The following is a 21,529-nucleotide window of genomic DNA, read 5'->3' as shown; positions in this document are numbered from 1 at the left end:
ACCATTTTGTTAATTTCTTTATTTTAAAGTACCTTAATTACTAATTAATCCTAAAAATGTGAAATTAAACCCTAAATGCAAATGCCAAGTATTTTTTTGTATTTTCTCATTAATTACGATGCACAAACAAATGAAAACAATTAACATAACATGTCACAAAAATCCACGAAATGCAAAATAATGAAAGAAATCATTTTGTTTGAATTTCTGGGAGTAATTCATATGGGGAAAAAATCACATGCTCACAGCTGCCCCTCTTTGCTCGGAAACACGTGCGGGCAAAGATAAGTGAGCGGATACGAGCGATTTTTGCCCGTTTGAATACTCCGTGTGAAGCATTTTTGAAAACCGTTTGACCGAACCCTGCTTCAAAGGTTGCCTACATATCGTTGGCTAAAAAGGCATCAGGTCAGTGTTGTTCGGGAAGGTTTGGTAGCTAGGACTACCAGGAGCTGTGATTTTACTGCTGTTGCTGCTGCTACTGCTCGTTGACCTCCTTATTACACCGTGTCAAAATAAAAATAAGCTAGCTTAAGCTACAAATTACAAAGAGGTCCTATCTATGTCTTCAAACTTGCTATAGTATTGCCTTGAACTTGTATTCTTCCAATGGAATCCTTGCGTTGTTGCCTTGAATTGTGATCGGAGATGTTTCGCTATTCCTCCGATTGATGCTTGACTGCTGAAATTTGAAATATATGCCTCCATTCTCCAGGCGGGCTCCTGATTGCTGAACTTGAAAAGTATTCCCTTGTTCTTCAGGTGGGCTCCTGACTGCAACGCTTGGAAAGTATTCCCTTGTTCTCCAGGTGGGCTCCTGACTGCAACAAAACAAACAAAGAAAATTTCCTGCCCCAGTTTGGTGGCTGGGCACGGCATGTTATCAAATATTAAAAATTAAAAGCCAAAATTTGAATAGTACTTCCCTTGTTCTCCAGGTGGGCTCCTGATTGCTGAACCTGAAACGTATCCCCTTGTTCTCCAGGTGGGCTCCTGACTGCTGAAGCTTGAAAAGTATTCCCTTGTTCTCCAGGTGGGCTCCTGACTGCTGAAGCTTGGAAAGTGTTCCCTTGTTCTCCAAGTGGGCTCCTGATTGCAACAAAATAAACAAACAAAGAAAATTTTCTACCCCAGTTTGGTGGCTGGGTACATCATGTTATCAAATATAAAAAATTGAAAGCTAAATTTGAATTGTACTTCCCTCGTTCTCCGGTGGGCGCCTGACTGCTAAAGCTTGAAAAGTATTCCCTTGTTCTCCAGGTGGGCTCCTGACTGCAACGCTTGGAAAGTATTCCCTTGTTCTCCAGGTGGGCTCCTGACTGCAACGCTTGGGAAGTATTCCCTTGTTCTCCAGGTGGGCTCCTGACTGCAACAGAATAAACAAACAAAGAAAATTTTCTGCCCCAGTTTGGTGGCTGGGCACAGATGTGAGTGTTAAATTGAATTATTCTACCAACTATTATAGGAATTTGAAAGCTAAGTCCTATTATCCAGGGAGGTCCTGACAATTAAGAACCTAAGTTATATCAACTAAAGGTGCTACTCCCACTACATTTGTTATCTAATAGGTCTTAACTACTCCCCATTATCCAGGAGGGTCCTGACAACTTCTAGTTAAAAAAAACAGTTTTAACCTAAGTCATATCTACTAAAGGTACGACTTCCACTGTATCTTGTTATCTAAACAGACCTTAAAACTACGTCCCATTATCCAGGAGGGTCCTGAAAACTTCTAATTGACTCCTATCTTAAACATGCCAATTTTGAAACCCACTTATGCTCATTTGGGGTACAGTTATGCTAAATTGTTCTACCCATGATTGTCCCGACATTTAACTAAGTCCCATTTTCCAGGAGGGTCCTGAGAGTTTCCAGTCATACCTGCTTGGGTGCTACCTTTCCTTACGGAGGGTTTCTCTGAGACGAACGAAATGTCTGCCCCTGTTTCAATCAAAGAATAATTTTGTCAATATAAAATGGTGGCTAGTTGCTGGCATTCTTGCTAGGTACATCCCTGCTGCTGGGCTTTACTCCGTCCCGCTTCCCTGGATTTGCCTTGAATCCCTGAATTTCAACCCCTTGACTCTGATGACCCAAGTGTTCTATCCCGTATCGTTGTTTTTGTGTTTCTGACCCCTCTTTTTGAAACTTCGCTTCTTCCCCACAATTATCTGATTAATCCACCGATGAAACTTCCAGTGGTCCTTTATGACTTACTTTGCCTTTTGACATCTTTGATATATTCTGGCCCTGTCTGTACAACTAGGAAGCTGGTAGTTAGCCTTGACATTCCTTCCTTTTGTTTCGAACAGAACTGACACTGAAACATCTTAAAGATAGACCTCGAAAGCATGAAATGCAACGACCTCGAGGGTTAAGGATAAAGAGAATCCGAGAACGGATGATTTGTAATAAAGAAAGAAGAGAATAAGACTTATCTGGGTGGAACTACTGGTACCATTGAGCGTGCCATGCATTTTGGATTAACCAGCCCAGTCTGTCTAACCAATTCACTTTCAATTGCCACATTTTTGTTCCGGACTTTCATAACCTGATTTTTACCCAAACCCAAACCTTGCTCGTCTTGCAATGTCTTGAGCAGCCTTTGACCACAGACTTGTCTCATTTGCCTGTCTGAAAAACTCACCTTCGCCTTACGGTGCCCGTGAGGGTTTTCACCAATAAGACTCTCTCATTTTTGATTTCCCTCGACTCACTTCGCCTTACGGTGCCCGTGAGGGTTTTCACCAATAAGACTCTCTCATTTTTGATTTCTTTCAACTCGCTTCGCCTTACGGTGCCCGTGAGGGTTTTCACCAAAAAGACTCTCTCATTTTTATCACATTCTTCTTGTACCGGAGTGTTGCCCCTGACGTGAATCACTTTTACTTGCTCGTATTGGCACTTTCTGCAGATTGATCAGAAGGTCTTTCTTTGGACCGTAATGTAGGCTTTTGGATAGGGTTAGAAAGAAAGGGTATCAAAGGCTCTAAAACAATTCGACGTGGGTTCAAAACTACAACTTTCGAAATCAAATTTCTTGCACAACCACAACTGCTATCCCAGTTTCTTTCGTGGGGACTTTTGGGATTTTGTTTTGATGTGACGGAACCTCAGGGAGAGGCTGCCTACGTACCCTTTCGGGATCAAGTCAAACGTAGTTCAGGTCATAGAAATTACTTTGTTGTTGCAATCTTTCCTTTTCTTCCACTTTCTTTTCTTTCTTTTCATTTCTTTTTCTTTTTTCATTTTTTTTTCTCTTTTTTCTTTCTTTTTTTTCTTCTTTTTGTTCTTTTTGCCTTCTTTTTTCTCTTGTTTTTTCTTTTCTTCTTCTTTTCCTTTTCTTTTGGACTGTGTTTCCTTGTTTCTTCACTGATTTTCCTTGCTCGAGCTCCCGAGTTGTTATTGATTCCGAAAGAGGGGTACGAAAGAAAGTAAATGAGGCTCAAAAGGGATAACAAAGGATAAAGTGTTTGGATAGCAGAACAAAATGCCTTCGTCATTTCAATCTCAAAAATATGCCAAATACAATAAAGTGCAATTAAACCCAGAAATCATACATAGTATCGCTTGACTGCATCAGAGTTGATAGCCATTTCTACACATTTTCCTTCCACATCTATCAAATATAATGCGCCATTAGACAACACTCTGGTTACAACAAATGGCCCCTGCNAAAATCGAATCAAAATTAACAAAATCAGATTAAGAAAACTTACTGACTAATCTTGACACTGCGTTTGATATTCTAATATGTATACGAGCAGCGTCAATTGAAGCTTGAGTTCGAACTGTTGAAACTGGATCTTGGATCTAAAATTGGAGCAAGTCTGAGTGGATTCAGAGGGTGTGTTTGCCATATTAGGCATGGAGGGGGCCTGGGGGTCATGGGGTATTGTTTTGGGGTGATTTGGAGGCGGCACCGCCACCTGGGAAAATTGGGCGGCGCTAGGGTTAGGGAATTTGGGGGCATTTCAGTGGGTTTTGAGAGGAAATAATGGTGGTTCGACGATGGGGGGATGAAGATGAAGTCCTGGTGTGACTTTGGGTGCCATCTGACTATTTAGGGTTTTGGGATCGAGACTTTGATTCAAGATTCGAAAAGCCCGGTGATGATTCGAAAGAAACTAACGGGGAAATTGGAAAGAGGGGAACGAGGGGAGGCTGTGGTGTATTTTTGGGGTCGTTTGGTGGTCGGCCGCCACCGTGAGGCGATTTCCTGCGGCGGTCCAAGGCGGTGAACGGCGGCGTTATGCCGGCGACATCAGGGGTGGTCTGAGATGAGGAATGAGGGGTAGGGGGTGGATTTCGGCATTAATATATCAAACCCACCCCAGTTGACAACCGTTCGATCGAATAACCTAGACGGCTCTGATTTAACTAGACCAAAACGCCGTCGTTTTGCCCTCTGCTAGACCGGACCGGGTAACACAATTGGGCTAGCATGTTCAGGTCCGATTTTAGGTGAAATTGGGCCCAAAATTGAGTGGCCTGATGCCTTTTCTTGCATTTTCAATTCAATTAATCTTCATTCACTTCCTTTCTTTTTCTTTCTTTTTTTTTTTAATTTATTTTTCTGATTTTTTATTAAATGCTCAATTAAAAAATAAAAGACCCAAATTGACTCTAAAATTATGCTACTTAATTGTCAAATAAGCTAATTCCTAATTTAAAAGAAAACTAAGACCAATTAAAAGTAGAAATGCAATGAAACCATTTTGTTAATTTCTTTATTTTAAAGTACCTTAATTACTAATTAATCCTAAAAATATTAAATTAAACCCTAAATGCGAATGCCAAGTATTTTCTTTTGTATTTTCTCATTAATTACGATGCACAAACAAATGCAAACAACTAACATAACATGTCACAAAAATCCACGAAATTGCAAAATAATGAAAGAAATCATTTTGTTTGAATTTCTGGGAGTAATTCATGTGGGGCAAAAATCACGTGCTCACAGGACTCAACTTCCCTTTCTTTCCGAATCTCATAACACCCTTCGTGGGCGAAACCTTCAACAGGACCTTCTCACCAACCATGTAGGATACATCTCGAACCTTCCTGTCAGCATAGCTCTTTTGCCTCGACTGCGCTGTATGAAGTCTCTCCTGAATTACCTTAACCTTATCTAAGGCATCCTGAACAAAATCTGTCCCCAATACCCTAGCCTCACCGGGCTCGAACCAACCAACTGGAGATCTACACCGCCTCCCGTACAAAGCGTCATATTGAGCTATCTGGATACTCGACTGGTAGCTGTTGTTGTAAGCAAACACTGCAAGCGGTAGAAACTGATCCCATGACCCTCCGAAATCAATAACACAAGTGCGTAGCATATCCTCTAATATCTGAATAGTGCGCTCGGACTGCCCGTCCGTCTGAGGGTGAAAAGCTATGCTCAGCTGTACTTGAGTACCCAACTATTGCTGAACAGACTTCCAAAACTTGGAAGTAAACTGAGTGCCCCAATCTGAAATGATGGAAACTGGGACACCATGCAACCGAACAATCTCCCGAATGTATATCTCTGCCAACCGCTCCGAAGAATAAGCAGCACAGATAGGAATGAAGTGCGCGGACTTGGTCAGCCTATCCACAATCACCCAAATAGCATCGAACTTCTTCAAAGTCCGAGGGAGTCCAACTACAAAATCCATAGTGTTCCGCTCCCACTTCCACTTAGGAATATCCATCCTCTGAAGCAAGCCACGCGGTCTCTAATGCTCATAATTCACCTGCTGACAATTGAGACACCGAGCTACAAATCCCACAATATCCTTCTTCATTCTCCGCCACCAGTAATGCTGTCTCAGATCCTGATACATCTTCGCTGCTCTTGTATGAATAGAATACCGCGAGTTATGGGCCTCCTCAGAATCAACTCCAGAAGCCCATCCACGTTGGGCACACAAATCCGGCCCTGCATCCTCAATGCCCCATCATCTCCAATAGACACATCTCTGGCATCATCATGCTGAACTCTGTCCCTAAGAACAAGCAAGTGTGGATCATCATACTGGCGCTCTCTGATGCACTCATATAGGGAAGACCGAGAAATCACACAAGCCAACCTCACGAACCGATTGGCCAAGGCCTGAACATCAACCGCAAGAGGTCTCTCCCCAACTGGAATATATGCCAAACTCCCCATACTTACTGCTTTTCGGCTCAAAGCATCGGCCACCACATTGGCCTTCCCTGGATGGTACAATATAGTGATATCATAATCCTTAAGCAACTCCAACCATCCCCGCTGCCTCAAATTAAGGTCCTTTTGCTTGAACAAATGCTGGAGACTGCGATGATCAGTGAATACCTCACAAGATACGCCATACAAGTAATGCCTCCAAATCTTCAACGCATGAACTATGGCAGCCAACTCCAAATCATGAACGGGGTAGTTCTTCTTATGGGGCTTCAACTGACGAGAAGCATAAGCAATAACTCTACCCACCTGCATCAACACACAACCAATCCATACTCTCGAAGCATCACAATATACGGTATATGAACCTGAAGCTGATGGCAAAACCAACACTGGAGCTGTGGTCAAAGCTGTCTTGAGCTTCTGAAAGCTCTCCTCACATTCGTCCGACCATACGAATGAAACACCTTTCTGAGTTAACTTGGTCATGGGCGATGCGATAGATGAGAATCCCTAAACAAACCGGCGATAATAGCCTGCCAAACCAAGAAAACTACGAATCTCTATGGCTGAGGACGGTCTGGGACCAACACTGCACCACATCTATCTTCTTTGGATCAACCTGAATACCTCGCTGGACACCACGTGTCCCAAGAATGCCACTGAACTGAGCCAAAACTCACACTTGGAGAACTTGGCATAAAGCTTCTCCTCCCTCAATCTCTGCAACACAACCCTCAAATGCTCCGCGTGCTCCTCCTAACTACGCGAATATACCAGGATATCATCAATGAAAACTATAACAAATGAATCAAGATAAGGCCGGAACACGTTGTTCATCAGATGCATGAACGCTGCTGGGGCATTGGTTAGCCCAAAAGACATAACCAGGAACTCATAATGACCATATCTGGTCCTGAAGGCCATCTTAAGAATATCCGAATCCCTGATCTTCAACTGGTGATAACCCGAACGGAGATCAATCTTGGAAAATACCCTTGCTCCCTGAAGCTGGTCGAATAAATCATCAATGCAAGGCAAAGGATACTTGTTTTTCACTGTTACCTTGTTCAATTGCCTATAATCAATGCACATTCTCATAGTGCCATCCTTTTTCTTCACAAATAGAACTGGTGCACTCCAAGGTGACACACTAGGCCATATGAACCCCTTATCAAGGAGTTCCTGAAGCTGCTCCTTTAATTCCTTCAACTCCGCTGGTGCCATACGATATGGCAGAATAGAAATGGGCTAAGTGCCCGGCACCAGGTCAATACCAAAATCAATATCCCTGTCCGGGGGCATGCCCGGCAGGTCTGCAGGAAATACATCAGGGAAATCCCTCACAACTGGGACAGAATCAATACTGGGAGCCTCAGCTCCAACATCCCTCACAAAAGAAAGATATGATAAACAAACCTTCCCAACCATACGCTGGGCCTTTAAGAAAGAGATCACTCTACTAGGAACATAATCAGTCATACCACGCCACTCAATCCGTGGCACACCCAGTACAGGCAATGTGACTGTCTTGGCATGATAATCTAGAATAGCGCGGCAGGAGATAGCCAATCCATGCCCAGAATAACATCGAAATCTACCATACTCAATAATAAAAGATCGATTCGGGTCTCCAGACCCCCAATAGTCACCAAACACGACCGGTACACACGGTCAACAACAACAGTATCACCCATCGGGGTAGATACATTAACATGTGAAGCAAGAAACTCACGAGAAGTACCTAAATAGTGAGCAAAGTATAAGAACACATAAGAATAGGTAGAACCTGGATCAAATAGTACAAATGCATCTTTGTGGCAGAATGAAATAATACCTGTAATGACAGCATTAGAAACAATGGCATCGGGTCTGCTTGGAAGAGCATAGAAACGGGCCTGACCGCCCCCTGATCGACCTCCCCGTCTGAGTCGACCCCTGGCTGACTGATCCCTACCTCTAGCTGGCTGGGCGGGTGGTGGTGGAGCAACTGGCGCTGAAGTTGATGACTGACCCCTCTGTTGGGATGAACTAGCAACACAGCGGGGAGACTGCCTCCACATGTGGCCCATCTCGCCACACTCGTAACAAATCGTAGGTGCTGGAGAAGGGTACTGATGGGAATCCCTCACACCGGAGTGACCAGCAGAAGCACTCGGAGTAGAAGAGCCCTGAACAGATGGAGCACGGGATGAGCTTTGAGCTGGGAGGGCACTAAGTGAAGAATGGACCTGGTGTGAACTGTGGGAACCATGACCCGATGATGCTCCTCGATAAACTGAGCGATCAGACTGACCCTAACGGAACTGCCGACCTCTGCCGTGCTGAAAATGGCCCCTCGAAGGACCACCACTTTAGCTACCAGATCCTCGAGGCCTCTTGGCCTTCCTCTCTTCTCGCTCCCGGTGACGGACATACTCAATCTCTCTGGAAATATCCACCACCTCCTCGAATGTAGCACCAATCACCCTTTTCCTGGTCATAAGGATACGGAGCTGATAAGTAAGACCATCGACAGACCTCCTAATCCTCTCTCGATCTATTGGGACCAACCAGATGGCATGACGAGCAAACTCAGATAATCTCAACTCATACTGTGACACGGTCATGTCTCTCTGACGCAACCACTCAAACTGTCTACGCAGCTCCTCTCGGCGAGAGTGCGGTACATAATTCTCCAAAAAGAGAACGGAGAACAGCTGCCAGGATAGGGGTGCTGCACCAGCGGGCCTACGCCTCTCAAGATCCTCCCACCAAGTAAAATCAGGTTCTGCAAACTGAAAAGTAGTGAAAGCGACCCCGCTGGTCTCCAGAATACCGATTGTGTGAAGCATTCTCTGACACTTGTCTAATCAGCCCTGGGCATCCTCGCCCTCTACTCTGCTGAATGACGGAGGCTGAAGTCTCCCAAATCTCTCCAACATGCGCTGCTCATCCTCTCGCATGATAGGAACTACATAGTCTGAGCAGCTGCGACCGGCTGGGCTGGAGGTGACCCCGGCATCTGAAGTCCATGCACGACCTGCTCAGGCGTGCGGGCGGCGCGAGTGTGACTGCCTCTGCCGGCCTGTGAAGTAGCTGCGGCTGTAGTGGCTGAAACCGCCTGAGCTAGGACAGTGCAAACTGATAATATCTGAGCCAAGGCCTCCTGAAGACCCGAAATCACAATAGGCATAGCTGGTGCTGCTGGAGGGTCCACAGCTGGAACCGGGTCCTGAACTGGGGCAGCTGGTGGATCTGCAGGTGCTGCCCTCGCTGCTCTGCCCCTACCACGGCCACGACCGCATCCTCGGCCTCTGGTGGCCGCAACTGGTGGTGCTGGTGGTCGTCTATCCTATCCGGTAGCGCGTGTCCTCACCATCTGTGAGAGAATGGAACAACAGAAGTTTAGTACTCGGATCAACAACTCGCACGATAAGAATTTCAAGAAGGTGAATTTTTCCTAAAGGTTCAGCAGCCTCTCGAGGATAAATACAGACGTCTCCGTACCGATCCGCGAGACTCTATTAAACCTGCTCATGACTTGTGAGACCTATGTAACCTAGGCTCTAATACCAACTTGTCACGACCCTAACCCCGAACCCGATCATGACGGCGCCTCTCGTGAAGACAAGGCCAGCCAGCCCAACCCAATTCATCTTTTAAAAAATTTAACCAACACATAATAGTTTAAAACATGATTTACTAACACTGATAGCGGAAATAATAATAAAAATGCTGAAATCCAACCCGACACAGCCCTAACCGGGGTGTCACAAGTCACAAGCATCGATGAACCACAATACAGTCTGCTAAAGTCATAAACTACTACATTTGTTTGGAAAGAACAGGAAAGATAGAGAAATAGAGACACGAGGCTGCGGACGTCAACAGCTACCTCGGAATCTCCGAAGAAGCCCCCCTGGAACTAGAGGAAATCAACACTCCGGAGCGGAACCAGCTACGCCTGAATCTGCACACAGGGTGCATGGAGAAAAGTGAGTACTCCAACTCAGTGAGTAATAAATGTAAATAATGGCTGAAAGTAAGAAATCACGCAAGGCACAAAGCATTCTATGATGAAGCAGTAAAATCATTTAAAAGCAGTAAAACCAGTGAAAATCCAGTAAATTCCTCTTTCAACAAGTAAGCAGGTAAATGACAGATAATTAAGGTACGGTAAATAAATAAAAGCTCGCCCCTCAGGCACAGTATCACTACATCCGCCCCTCGGGCAACATCTCAGAACAATAACAGCCCCTCGGGCTCAATCTCATATCACACTCGGTACCCGCGCTCACTGGGGTGTGCATACTCCGGGAGGGGCCCCTTACGGCCCAAGCGCAATAACAAGCCATCTCGTGGCATCACAACTAGGCCCTCGACCTCATATCAATCAAGCCACCTCGTGGCGTACATATCTCAGGCCCTCGGCCACAAATCAGTATCAATGTCTCGTCACAACATAGTCCCTCGGCCTTACTCAGTCAAAAATACTCACAATCCCCTCGGGTAATAGTAAAACAGTGTGTCTCAGCCCAAAACATCATTTCAAATATCATTTAAGTCTCAAAACAGAGTAAAAACCAGCTGAGTAGTAAAACAGTGGAAAATACATGACTGAGTTCAAGTATTAATTCAAAACAGTGAGGAAATATCAAGAAAAAGCCTCGAAGGGTTCAAATAATTGGCACGAAGCACAAATATGGCATTCAGCCCAAATCATAGTGATAACAAATAAGTTTTAGTCAAATACGCGATAAAATCATCAACTAGGACGGACCAAGTCACAATCCCCAATAGTGTACGACCCCACGGTCGTCAACAAGCGTGTGTCTCACCTCAACATAGCACTACGATGTTCAATCTGGGGTTTCAAACCCTCAGAACATCATTTCCAAGTATTACTGACCTCGAACCGGCTAAATCCCTACCTCGCGACGCCTTTGCCCTTTGAATTGGCCTCCACGTGCGTCAAATCTATCCATAATCAGAACGAATACATCACAATATGCTAAGGGAACAAAGCCCAAGCGAAAATAATAGAAAAATACCAAATATCCCGAAATTAGCAAAATCCAAGCCCCGGGCCCACTTCTCGAAACTCAGAAATTTTTACATCAACGGGTTTCTTATCTTCCCACGAGTCTATGCATATAAAGAACACCAAAATCGGAGTCCAAATGACCCCTCAAATCCCCCATTAAAGGCCTCTTAAACCCAAGCCTTAAACCTCCATTTTTAGCCGTTTAATCCTTCTAATTACAGCCTTAATTCATGATATTCTACCATAGAAATGTATTTTAAGTCCAAAATCCTTACCTCAACGAAGTCTCTTTGATTTATTTCTTCAAAATCGCCCAAAGCTCCCAATTCCGAGTTCAAAAATGGTTAAACCCTTCAAAAATCGCGAAGTATGAAATATATAACTTCTGTCCAGGCATTTCCGCACCCGCGGTCCAAAATCCGCTTCTGCGGTACCGCATATGCGGTCACAACATCCGCTTCTGCGGAAACTCATTAAACCAGCCCAAACCACTTCTGCGGTCCCTTTGTCGCATCTGCGACTCCGCAGGTGCGGTTCCCATACCGCATCTACGGTTTCTTGACATCCCCTTCCAAACCGCTTATGCGGTTCTTCTTCCGCACGTGCGACGCCTCACCTGCGGTCCCTAAACCGCAGGTTCGTAAACACTAGAAGCAGCAACATCAGCCGCTGCAATAATTCGCCAATCTCTCCGTTAACCACCCGAAATAACCCCGAGGCCCCTGGGACCTCAACCAAAAGCACCAACACATCCTAAAACCTTATTCAAACTTGTTCCAATCATCAAAAGACCTCAAACAACATCAAATCTGTCAAATCACATCGAATTCAAGCCTAAGTTCCTAAATATCTTCCGAAATTACGCTTTCGATCAAAAACCCAACCAAACCACGTCCGAATGACCTGAAATTTTGCACACACATCCCAAATGGCATAACGAAGCTACTGCAACTCTCAGAATTCCATTCCGACCCCTGGATCAAAATCTCACCTACCAACCGGAAATCACCAAAAAACTCAACTTTGCCAATTCAAGCCTAATTCTACTCCGAACCTCCAAAACCCATTCCGATCACACTCCTATGTCATAAATCACCTCCCGAAGCTAACCGAACCATGAGATCTCACATCCGAGCCTTCTAACACATAAGTCAATGTCTGGTTCACTTTTCCAACTCAAACCTTGTTAAAAGAGACTAAGTGTCTCAAACTTCACCAAAAACCATTCCGGATTCAGTCCAACCAACCTGATACCTTGAAACACGGATAAACAATACATAAAGAAGCAGAAAAGGGGGAAACAGCGCGGTAACTCATGAGACAACCGGCCGGGTCGTCATAAGAGGTATCTACAATCGGCCACACCCATCTTAGTAATGCCCTATGGAAGCTAACATATATGATTTAAGAGAAATACGGGATATCAGTATCTGACTAGGGTTAGAGTAACCCAAAATAGTGAATGGATTGTTTGCGTTAGTTGACATTTCTGAAGGATATTGCAAACGTGCTAATAGATGATGCACTATAAAATATTACAGCAAGATATTAGTATTACAAAGATAGGCACTAGAATCCTGGAAGGGATAAATATTACCTTAGTGTGGCTCCCGTCGCTAGTAGATAGAGAATGTTAGGCAACTCGAAGAGCTACTGGATGGAGCAAAGGGGAGCTAAAAGCAAAATAATATCTTGTTGAAGTTTTCAGAATAAGATGATAGACAGAAATGTTAGTAGGGAAATAAGAAGAGAGTTAATGAAATGTTGAGTAAGATGTGATACATGGATGACAAAGGTAGATAAAGAAAATGATGATAATATTACAAAGTCTATAGCCAAGTGAAGAAAAGACGATAGGTGACAGGCCTTGAGACAACAAAAGAGTATAGACCATAAAGTCATATCCTCATTTCGAGAAATAAGTTCTTGACTCTAACGTGATTACCAGAAGGAAAAGTTAGACCCCGGAGTAACAGATATTAGTATGGACTGGTGAGCCAGATAAACTAAACCTGAATTGGGGACTGAGTAATAGTCAGCATCATGAGAATTTCATATTTGCGTTCCGGCAATAATAGAATGGATGACAAAAGAATAACCTTTAAAGGTCATTCAGGAGGACGCTTCCCTAAAGCAAGCAATGTGAGCAAAGTTAAGCTTAAGGGGTTGTATGTTCCAGTTACACTAAGTGTCACCATTGCAAGTAAGGAAATTTTGTTATCCTTGGTACAGAAAGATTACCGCAAGGCAAGTAAGGGTCATCGATGAGGTGAAAAGATGCCAAAAAAGAAGAGGTAAAACATCTATGCGTAGATCATCGTAGCACACAATCTTAATACTCCCCTAGGGGGGGGGGGGATATGGAGTGATGTGACATTAAGTCATAATTAAGTGGCTCTAGTAACTATGGAATGGTAAAGGAAGAATGCGATAAAAATAAGAAAGGGATGAGATTGCACTTATTCAAATCTTACAGATATGCTGTGATTCCAGAACATTATGCAAGCACGACGTCAAGGAAAGGAAATAAGGATTCCTGTCCGGGATGTTATTGACAGACAAGGAGTTAGTGCAAGACGTAAGTTAAGACTAAAAAAATAACCTAAGAAAGATTTTGCGAGATATTGATATGAATGGGCCAACGAGTAGTTAGTAGTTGATTCACGAAGAGCCTAGTTATGGCTAAAAAAGAGGTTACAGACAAATCAGTAGATCATGCAAGATAAACATAGTAAAATCCAATATAGTGAATTCAGCCTCGCAGTTATGACATTGTAATACTTGAGATATATTCAAATAGGAGTTGGGGTAGTTAAAGGTACCGTATGAGAATTGCGGAAATAAAAGAGAGTGCCACTGGGACGACAGTCAAAATATCAGTTCATAAGCAACCCTACAAGCACAAGGGCGTGGAGGTAATTAACTACATATAATTATAAGTGAGGAAGGAAATAAAAAAAATTTATCGGGAATACGATGTATTAAGTGGAGGGTCCTTCCTAAGTACTACAATGTAAGACTAGCTGAGGATATAAAGAAGAAGGCTTCAACCTAAACTTGGTAACTTGAAGGAGAAATGGTCATGTAAAAACAGTTTCCCTACAAAATTGTATGCACTCCAAAAGAAAGTGGCACCTACCGTGGATAATGAATCGGGAGAAAATTTGAAAGTAATATTCGAGACCATATGAGTTGCACCAAAAATTCTGGCATGCGTGGAAACTAAGATAAGCTAAGTATGCACGCAACAAGGGGTAGAAAGACAAGGAGAAGTAATTACTTACGTTTAAAGAAAGCTGAGATGCTATGAAAGGAATTATTCGATCAATGATCCAGATTTAGTTACGTTATGAACGCACTTAAGATTTCGGAGTATTATCCATGCAGCATATATATTGACATTCATACAGCCGTAGAAGACTCCGATTTATGTGAAAAGAAAGAATTGAGCCCGGGTCATTGACAAAGGATTGAATTGTTAGAAGATTGTATCATGAATATTCCATGGCGCCCATGAAAGTCTAAAGTAATACCTAAATACCAGGAGTCGTAGATCGGAAGATAGCTTAAGCCTACATAAAGGTTGATCAGAGGGAAGAGGAAACTAAAGAGTTACATCAACTAAGTAAATCAGGAGTCTGATTATTGGACCCAAAAAAATTATTGAAGTCGTGATTGAAAACATTGCAGAATCACTCTTAATATTAGAGGTACAAGAGAGATAATACAATAACCATATGCTATAACGACTCTACGATAAAGCTAGTTAGAAGAGTACCAACTTCGTAAGAAGTCAGTATGAAGCTCTCACCGGATTGTGTAAAGAGGTGCAGGTATTATAATAGAGCTTGAAGTTATGGACATGAATTATACCTATGTGGAAGGGAGATCATAAAAGAGATAGAAGATACGATAAGATTTTAAGGTAATTAAGGTAAAGGTGAACACCGTACGAGATACTCAAATGCAGAAGGTTGTGAATAGTCCATACTTCGGATAAAAGGCTAGAAGCGTGGGGATTCAGTATCCAAGAATGATAGCAGTGTCGTCAACAACATACCTTCCAGCCTATGGTTTCTAGGTATCGAGAGGTCTAGTTAAGGGAATAAAGAAGAGTTTGAGACGATGTGATGTCCCGCTTGATGTTCCAAAATAACATAAGGAAATCTATGGTGCAAGCAAGTTGAAGGAAGGTTGCGAGTAGTATAAATAAATATGTGTAATTCGCAAGCTAAAGTATGGTAGAGCAACAAGGTTTAAGGATGACAGGAGTAAGGATAAGAAAGGGCGAGTGAGAATGTGACAAGAATGGATAAGTCCTCGGGATTAAGCCCACGAAATCGAGAGCTGATGGTTTCTCTAGGTTATAGAAAGCTTAGTATAGCCTGAATGAACTCAAAGGAATCTAAGACTAATATCATCTAGAAGAAATGGAATGCTGCCCTGCTAGTGGAATGAGGATGTGATTGTGATAGATAAAGGATGGTGTTTGGGCCTTCGATTGAGTAATGACTTGAAGAGGATTTCATGAATTCTACGGGATTAAAATACCCATGTAAGGTGAGTCATATTGGGATGCTATAAAATATGATTATGGAAGTATTGTATCGCCCCTAGGTGGATCAATCTAATTACTCCAGATGTCCCCGATGAGACGTGAGCCCTAGCGGCAGTGTTAAATAAGAGATCAATTTATCAGTGGTAGATGATGGATCAACATTAAGGTGAATCAACAACGGATGGACAAAAGTCACAAAGTATGAGGTGAGATTAGGCCGTCATTCTTAAGGTGAACGATAATGAAGAAACAGTAAAGAACTTAGATTTATTAAGGATAAGCAACAAGAGTAACCTGGAGTTCGGTAGCAGGCCTCAGTAACGATAAATCGAAGTAAGAGTTATGGTATGAACTACCTAGATGCAGTACAGTCACATGGCTGGATTACCAGGGCTATGAAACAAGATATAGCAAAAGTCGTAAGTTCAACAAAGTACCGAGCAAGACTTCAGTACACCTATAGATGCCTAGGGACATCTTGTCAACTTCTGTACATGTTCCCAAAGTGAGGCGTAGAGATTGGCTAAAAGCTGAAAGGAAGAGTCGTATAGGCGCAAATACAAGGAAAAAGTCGTACAAGCTGCATGACAGAAGGTAGTAAGAGTTACGAGATTGGAAGAATTCCGACCACATGCCGTGGTGTGAGAAAGAAACCTACAAGTGCGAATACCCTGGACTTTGGATTTATTCACAGAACAATTGCCTAGACGGCAAGGAGAGTATTAAAGTATTCACAAGAGCCATAGATTATGAAGATGATAAGTGCATAAGTCAATATTCGAGGACGAATGTTCCAAAGGGGGGATGATGTTACACCCCATGTTTTCATACGTAAAAGTACGTCATAAGTAAATTGATGAAAGCTCAGGAATGAGATTATTTTGAGATTATAAGTATTACACTATTTCAAACAAGTGATAAGTAAATTTGTGGAGATGAGAGGGTAAGTGAATCGCAAAAAATGAATTTCTTCAAAGTTTGACATTTTGAGATAACGGTCCAAGCTACAATACCTCGTATTTATGGACTAGTGCCATATAAGGTACCACATGATTATGATAGTAAGTTGTACAAAGGTGTGTTAAAAGTGAGTGATATTTTGTGTAATTTGAGATAATTCTTAATTATGTGGGTAAATAATAAAGACCAGATCAGTTACTCCATATATGTAATAATAAAGATACATTACGTTGGTACTCGGTTGAGCAAGGGCACCGAGTGCCCATCGTGGCCCATTGGTTTGGGTCGTGACAATAATAATTCCGACCGAATCGGTCGGAATTCTTCTTTAAAAACCCTACAGCCCCTCCCCAAAAAATAGAAGCTTTTCTTCTCTCATCTCCCCTCTATAACGACCCGATTGGTCATTTTGAGTATCCGCACTTTACTCGGTGTTTTGAGGGCTCAAGTATCTTCGCATGATGACTATGACTTGCATAAATCGTCGGTGTTGGTTATCAAGTTATCCAGAATCGATTTGGAAGAATGAACTTCAAGATTTAAGTTCTATGTTGGAGGAATTGACCAAGTTTGACTTCTTAGCATTTGACCTTGGAATGGAGTCTCGCCGGTTCTGTTAGCTTTGTTGGGTGATTTTGGACTTAGGAGAACGTACAGAGTGTAATTTGGAGGTCCGTAGTAGAATTAGTCTTGAAATGGCGAAAGTTGGATTTTTGAGAAGTTTGATCGGGATTGGACTTTTTGATATAGGGGTGGGATTCCGATTTGGGAGTTGGAATAGGTTCGTAATGGAAAATGTGACTTATGTGTAAACTTTGAGGTCAATTGGACAAGATTTGATAGGTTTCGGCATCGGTTGTAGATGTTGAAGTTCCAATGTTCATTGATTTTGACTTGAGGTGTGATTCATCGTTTTGGGGTTGTTATGCGTGATTTGAAGCTTTGGGTAGGATCTTTTTATCATATGGAACTTTTCTGCAAATGCTGGCTCCATTTGGTTTTGATTTGATATGGTTCGAACGCTCGGTTGCGATTCTAGAAGTTCTTGAAGTTTAGTTTGATCTTCATGCATTTTGGCGTCCGATTCGTCGTTTAAGAAGTTATTTTGATGATTTGAGCCCGCGAGCGATTTCGTGTTGTGTTTTTAGACTTGGGTACATATTTGGTTTAGAGCCCCGAGGGCTTGGGTGAGTTTCAGATTGGTTTCGGAATGATTTTTCATAATTTTTGATTGTTGGTATGGGTATCATCACATTTGCGATGCATTGGTCGCAAATGCGATGACCGCAATTGCGAAGTAGCCATCGCATATGTGAAGCCTGGGCTGCTGGCCAAAATTTCGCATTTGCGATGAGCCCTGCCGCATTTGCGAAAGTTGGTCTTCGTATTTGCTAAGTTATGGTCGCAAATGCGACCTTGATAGGAATTCTCCTAGTTCGCATTTGCGAACCCCATATCGCAAATGCGATATCTGCAACCTGTTAAGCGCTGAGAATTTCGAGACTTAGCTTCATTTTGATATATTTTGGACCCTAGCTTCGAGGAGAGGCAATTTTGTGAAGGGATTTTCTTACCAAATCGTTGGTCGTCGTTGGCTAGATTTAGCTGGGTGGAGGAGATTTTGAAACGGAAAAAGGCTAAATTGAGTGTTGAGACGAATTGAGGTAAGTGTTTTGCATTACTTTGTTGAGGGATTTTTTCCTCCTATTTGTCATTATTTGCTACATGCAGGGGTGATACATATATGAGCTAGTGACGAGCGTATATGTATGTGCCAGGGTTAATCATGCTCGGGGGGTAGATTATGTTACATTTGTGTGTGTAGAATTTTGTGACCTCTTGCTTCATGCCTTGCTTGTTTCTTAGAAGCTAAGAACATAATATTAAGTGATAGAAATCAAGAATTCGCTTATTATAACTTGATCAAACTTGACGGAAATTCTGAGAATACATTGACGTGTCTAATTTGGATCTGTATACGAAATCATTACTACATACTACAGTCGATATTCTTGAGGTACTAGACTCTCTAATTGTGTTGTGGATCATTTGTGAGATTTATGGAAGTATTAATACGGTTCTCGAGGGTTGTTGAATCATTGTTGACTTGGAAAGTTGGGATTGAGATTTGTTTGGAATATCCATTATACACTCTCCTTGATGTTATTTATACTTCATGCCTTGTTTGTCATTGATATACATATGCTTGGTAAGGAAGAGTGTAAAGCACGAAGGGTGATGCCGTGCCATATTATTGAGAGTAAAAGCTCGAAGGGTGATGCCGTGCCATATTATTGAGAGTAAAAGCACGAAGGGTGATGTCGTGCCATGTTATGAGAGTGTAAAGCACGAAGGATGATGTCGTGCCTTTTTATTTATACTATTATGCTTTTTATATCATCGTGAGGTCATGGCATGATGGGTATTTTCGTGCAGGCGAGGATGAGGGACATGCATTATGTTTGATATCCGTCTTCCATGTATACATTCATTTCTTTACCTTGAACTGTTATTGTCATGGTGATAGATCTGATGTGATTTGTTTATATTGTTCTGTCATGATCTCTATCTCAATTGTTGTTGTGTTGCTCACACCTTTTACTTGCTTAACTTGCAAATACCATGCCTATTTTCTGCTTTTATAATTATACTCATGCCATATTTATTCTGTTGCACTTTAGTATAAGCCTTCCACCATGCTAGTCATTCTTACCCTTACTTGTCCACTTGTAAAGATCATGTGTTTCCTTCTTATTTGCTATATTTGAACTTACACCTCCATTGTGCTAATTAATTAAAGTTGATATTCCTTGTTTTTTTCAATTGTTATTATTACTCACATGCTTTCTGCGTAATCTTTTACTGTTGCCCATATGTATATCCTTGTCCGTTGTTGTTACTTGCGTATTTCCTAGTTCATAATTCCTGTTATCGATATCTTCGTTATCTGGTTTGTTCTATTACACGTACATTTGGAAGGATGAGTTGAACGCACGAAGAGTGTTGCCGTGCTAATTAATTTGTCACATAAATTATTTATATATGGTGAGGAAGAGATAGAAGCACGAAGAATGTTACCGTGCCATTGGACTTGATCTCTTGGATATACTTCTCATGCCAGGAAAGATTGTAAATCTTCTATTGTAATTCCTTCTAGTAATTGTTGACTGTCTCGCACAGTTGTATACGGTACTTTTATCTGTTATGTTTTGAACTGCCTATACTGTCAGTCTAACGTACAGGTTATAACAATAAGCATATTTTAACTAAAAGCCTCGTTACTACTTTGACGAGATTAGACAAAATACTTACCAGTTCACGGGGTCGGTTGTACTGATACTACACTTCTGTACGATGTGTTCAAATTTCTGGAGTTGAGCTGCTGGTGATGTCAGGTGCTGATTTTGAAGATGTTTGCGTATTCCAGATATAGCTGCCTCTTGTCCTTGGGTAGCTTAGGTTTACTATTCTGTTTATGTATCTTTCAAACAGAACGTGTATTTATTCGTACTAGCTTTATAAATTCCACGTCGTAGAAGCTCATGAGCCGTACTACCAGGTTTGGGTAAATTTGTAAATGTTCAGTTATCTATTCTCTAATTTCTTATATTCTCTGTTGAGTTGTATCATTTGTTAGTTGGATTACCTAGTGGTTTGAGTTATGTGCCATCATGATCAGTGATTTTTGGGTCGTGACACCCTCTCGTCCCCAAGCTCATCTCTTCCTCTCGTCCTTCTCCCCCGTCCCCAAGCTCGTATGTTTGCTCTCTCTCGTTTCCTCCTCCCTTTCCCCGTTAATTTATTAATTTTTTTACTCTATTTTGCAGCAGCTAGCGTGGTTGGCGGCGCTAGCGGCTCCTCAGTCGACTTCTTCGGCATTTTTTCTGTCGAGGTAGTACTTCGTTGAACCACATTAAGCATTAGAAATCTCATTGTTTGATTGATAATAGAATTTTTGGTAATAATTGTGAAAATTACCATTAAAAAAAATAAAATAATACACATATAGAGCACCCAAGGAACCAATATAGCTGCTTAGGCCTCTTACACCAGCTAATTACACAATCTTTGAATTAAAAAACTATATCTATGAGCTTTCTTGGATCCTTTTAATAAATTTACTCTCTCTCTCTCTCTCTCTCTCTCTCTCTATATATATATATATATATATATATATGACTTCTCTGTTAAATATATATCTTGTTTTCATTGTTAAATTTCTAGTAATTTTCTATATATGAACATCCTAGCTAGTTGAAGTAGGTATGGTTAAAATTTTAGGAATTTTAGTTTTTAATGATACTTAATATCATACTATATTATAAGTATGAAACTCCAATTTAAAGATTAAATTACAAAAAAACTCCTTCAAAAGTTAATTGACTATTATAACCTTTATTAAATGTAAAAGTTTAGCCCCACTATAATTTATTGCTGTTGTGAGATGATCTCAACGTAAGCCTTTTTACCTCTTAGCAGCTAAGGACCTTTGGTTTGCTTTGTCATCAAGCTTTTTCCATCATCTAGAAAGGAATCAGCAACTTATATAAATCGACTTTTAAAAGAAGAAATAGCTGAGGAAAGCAGTAAAATTGCAAGTTTAATGTGTAAGTTCATGGTCTTCTCTGAGTGTTCATGAAATTGCATATTAGTATTATTTATGTAATTTTGTATTTAGCAACACCGTTGACTTTTATTTATTATGAAATAATATTTATTTTATCTTTTTTTTATAATCATATAGACTCTTGTCCATAAATAAAATATTAAGCTGTAGAGTTTTTCTCCCTTCAATGTTTCCTATTTAAAGTTTCTTTTCATTTTCCTTTTCGAAATT

Source organism: Nicotiana attenuata, chromosome 7 (genome assembly GCF_001879085.1).
Source record: "Nicotiana attenuata strain UT chromosome 7, NIATTr2, whole genome shotgun sequence".
Classification (NCBI taxonomy): domain Eukaryota; kingdom Viridiplantae; phylum Streptophyta; class Magnoliopsida; order Solanales; family Solanaceae; genus Nicotiana; species Nicotiana attenuata.
This window is presented reverse-complemented; position numbering follows the sequence as displayed.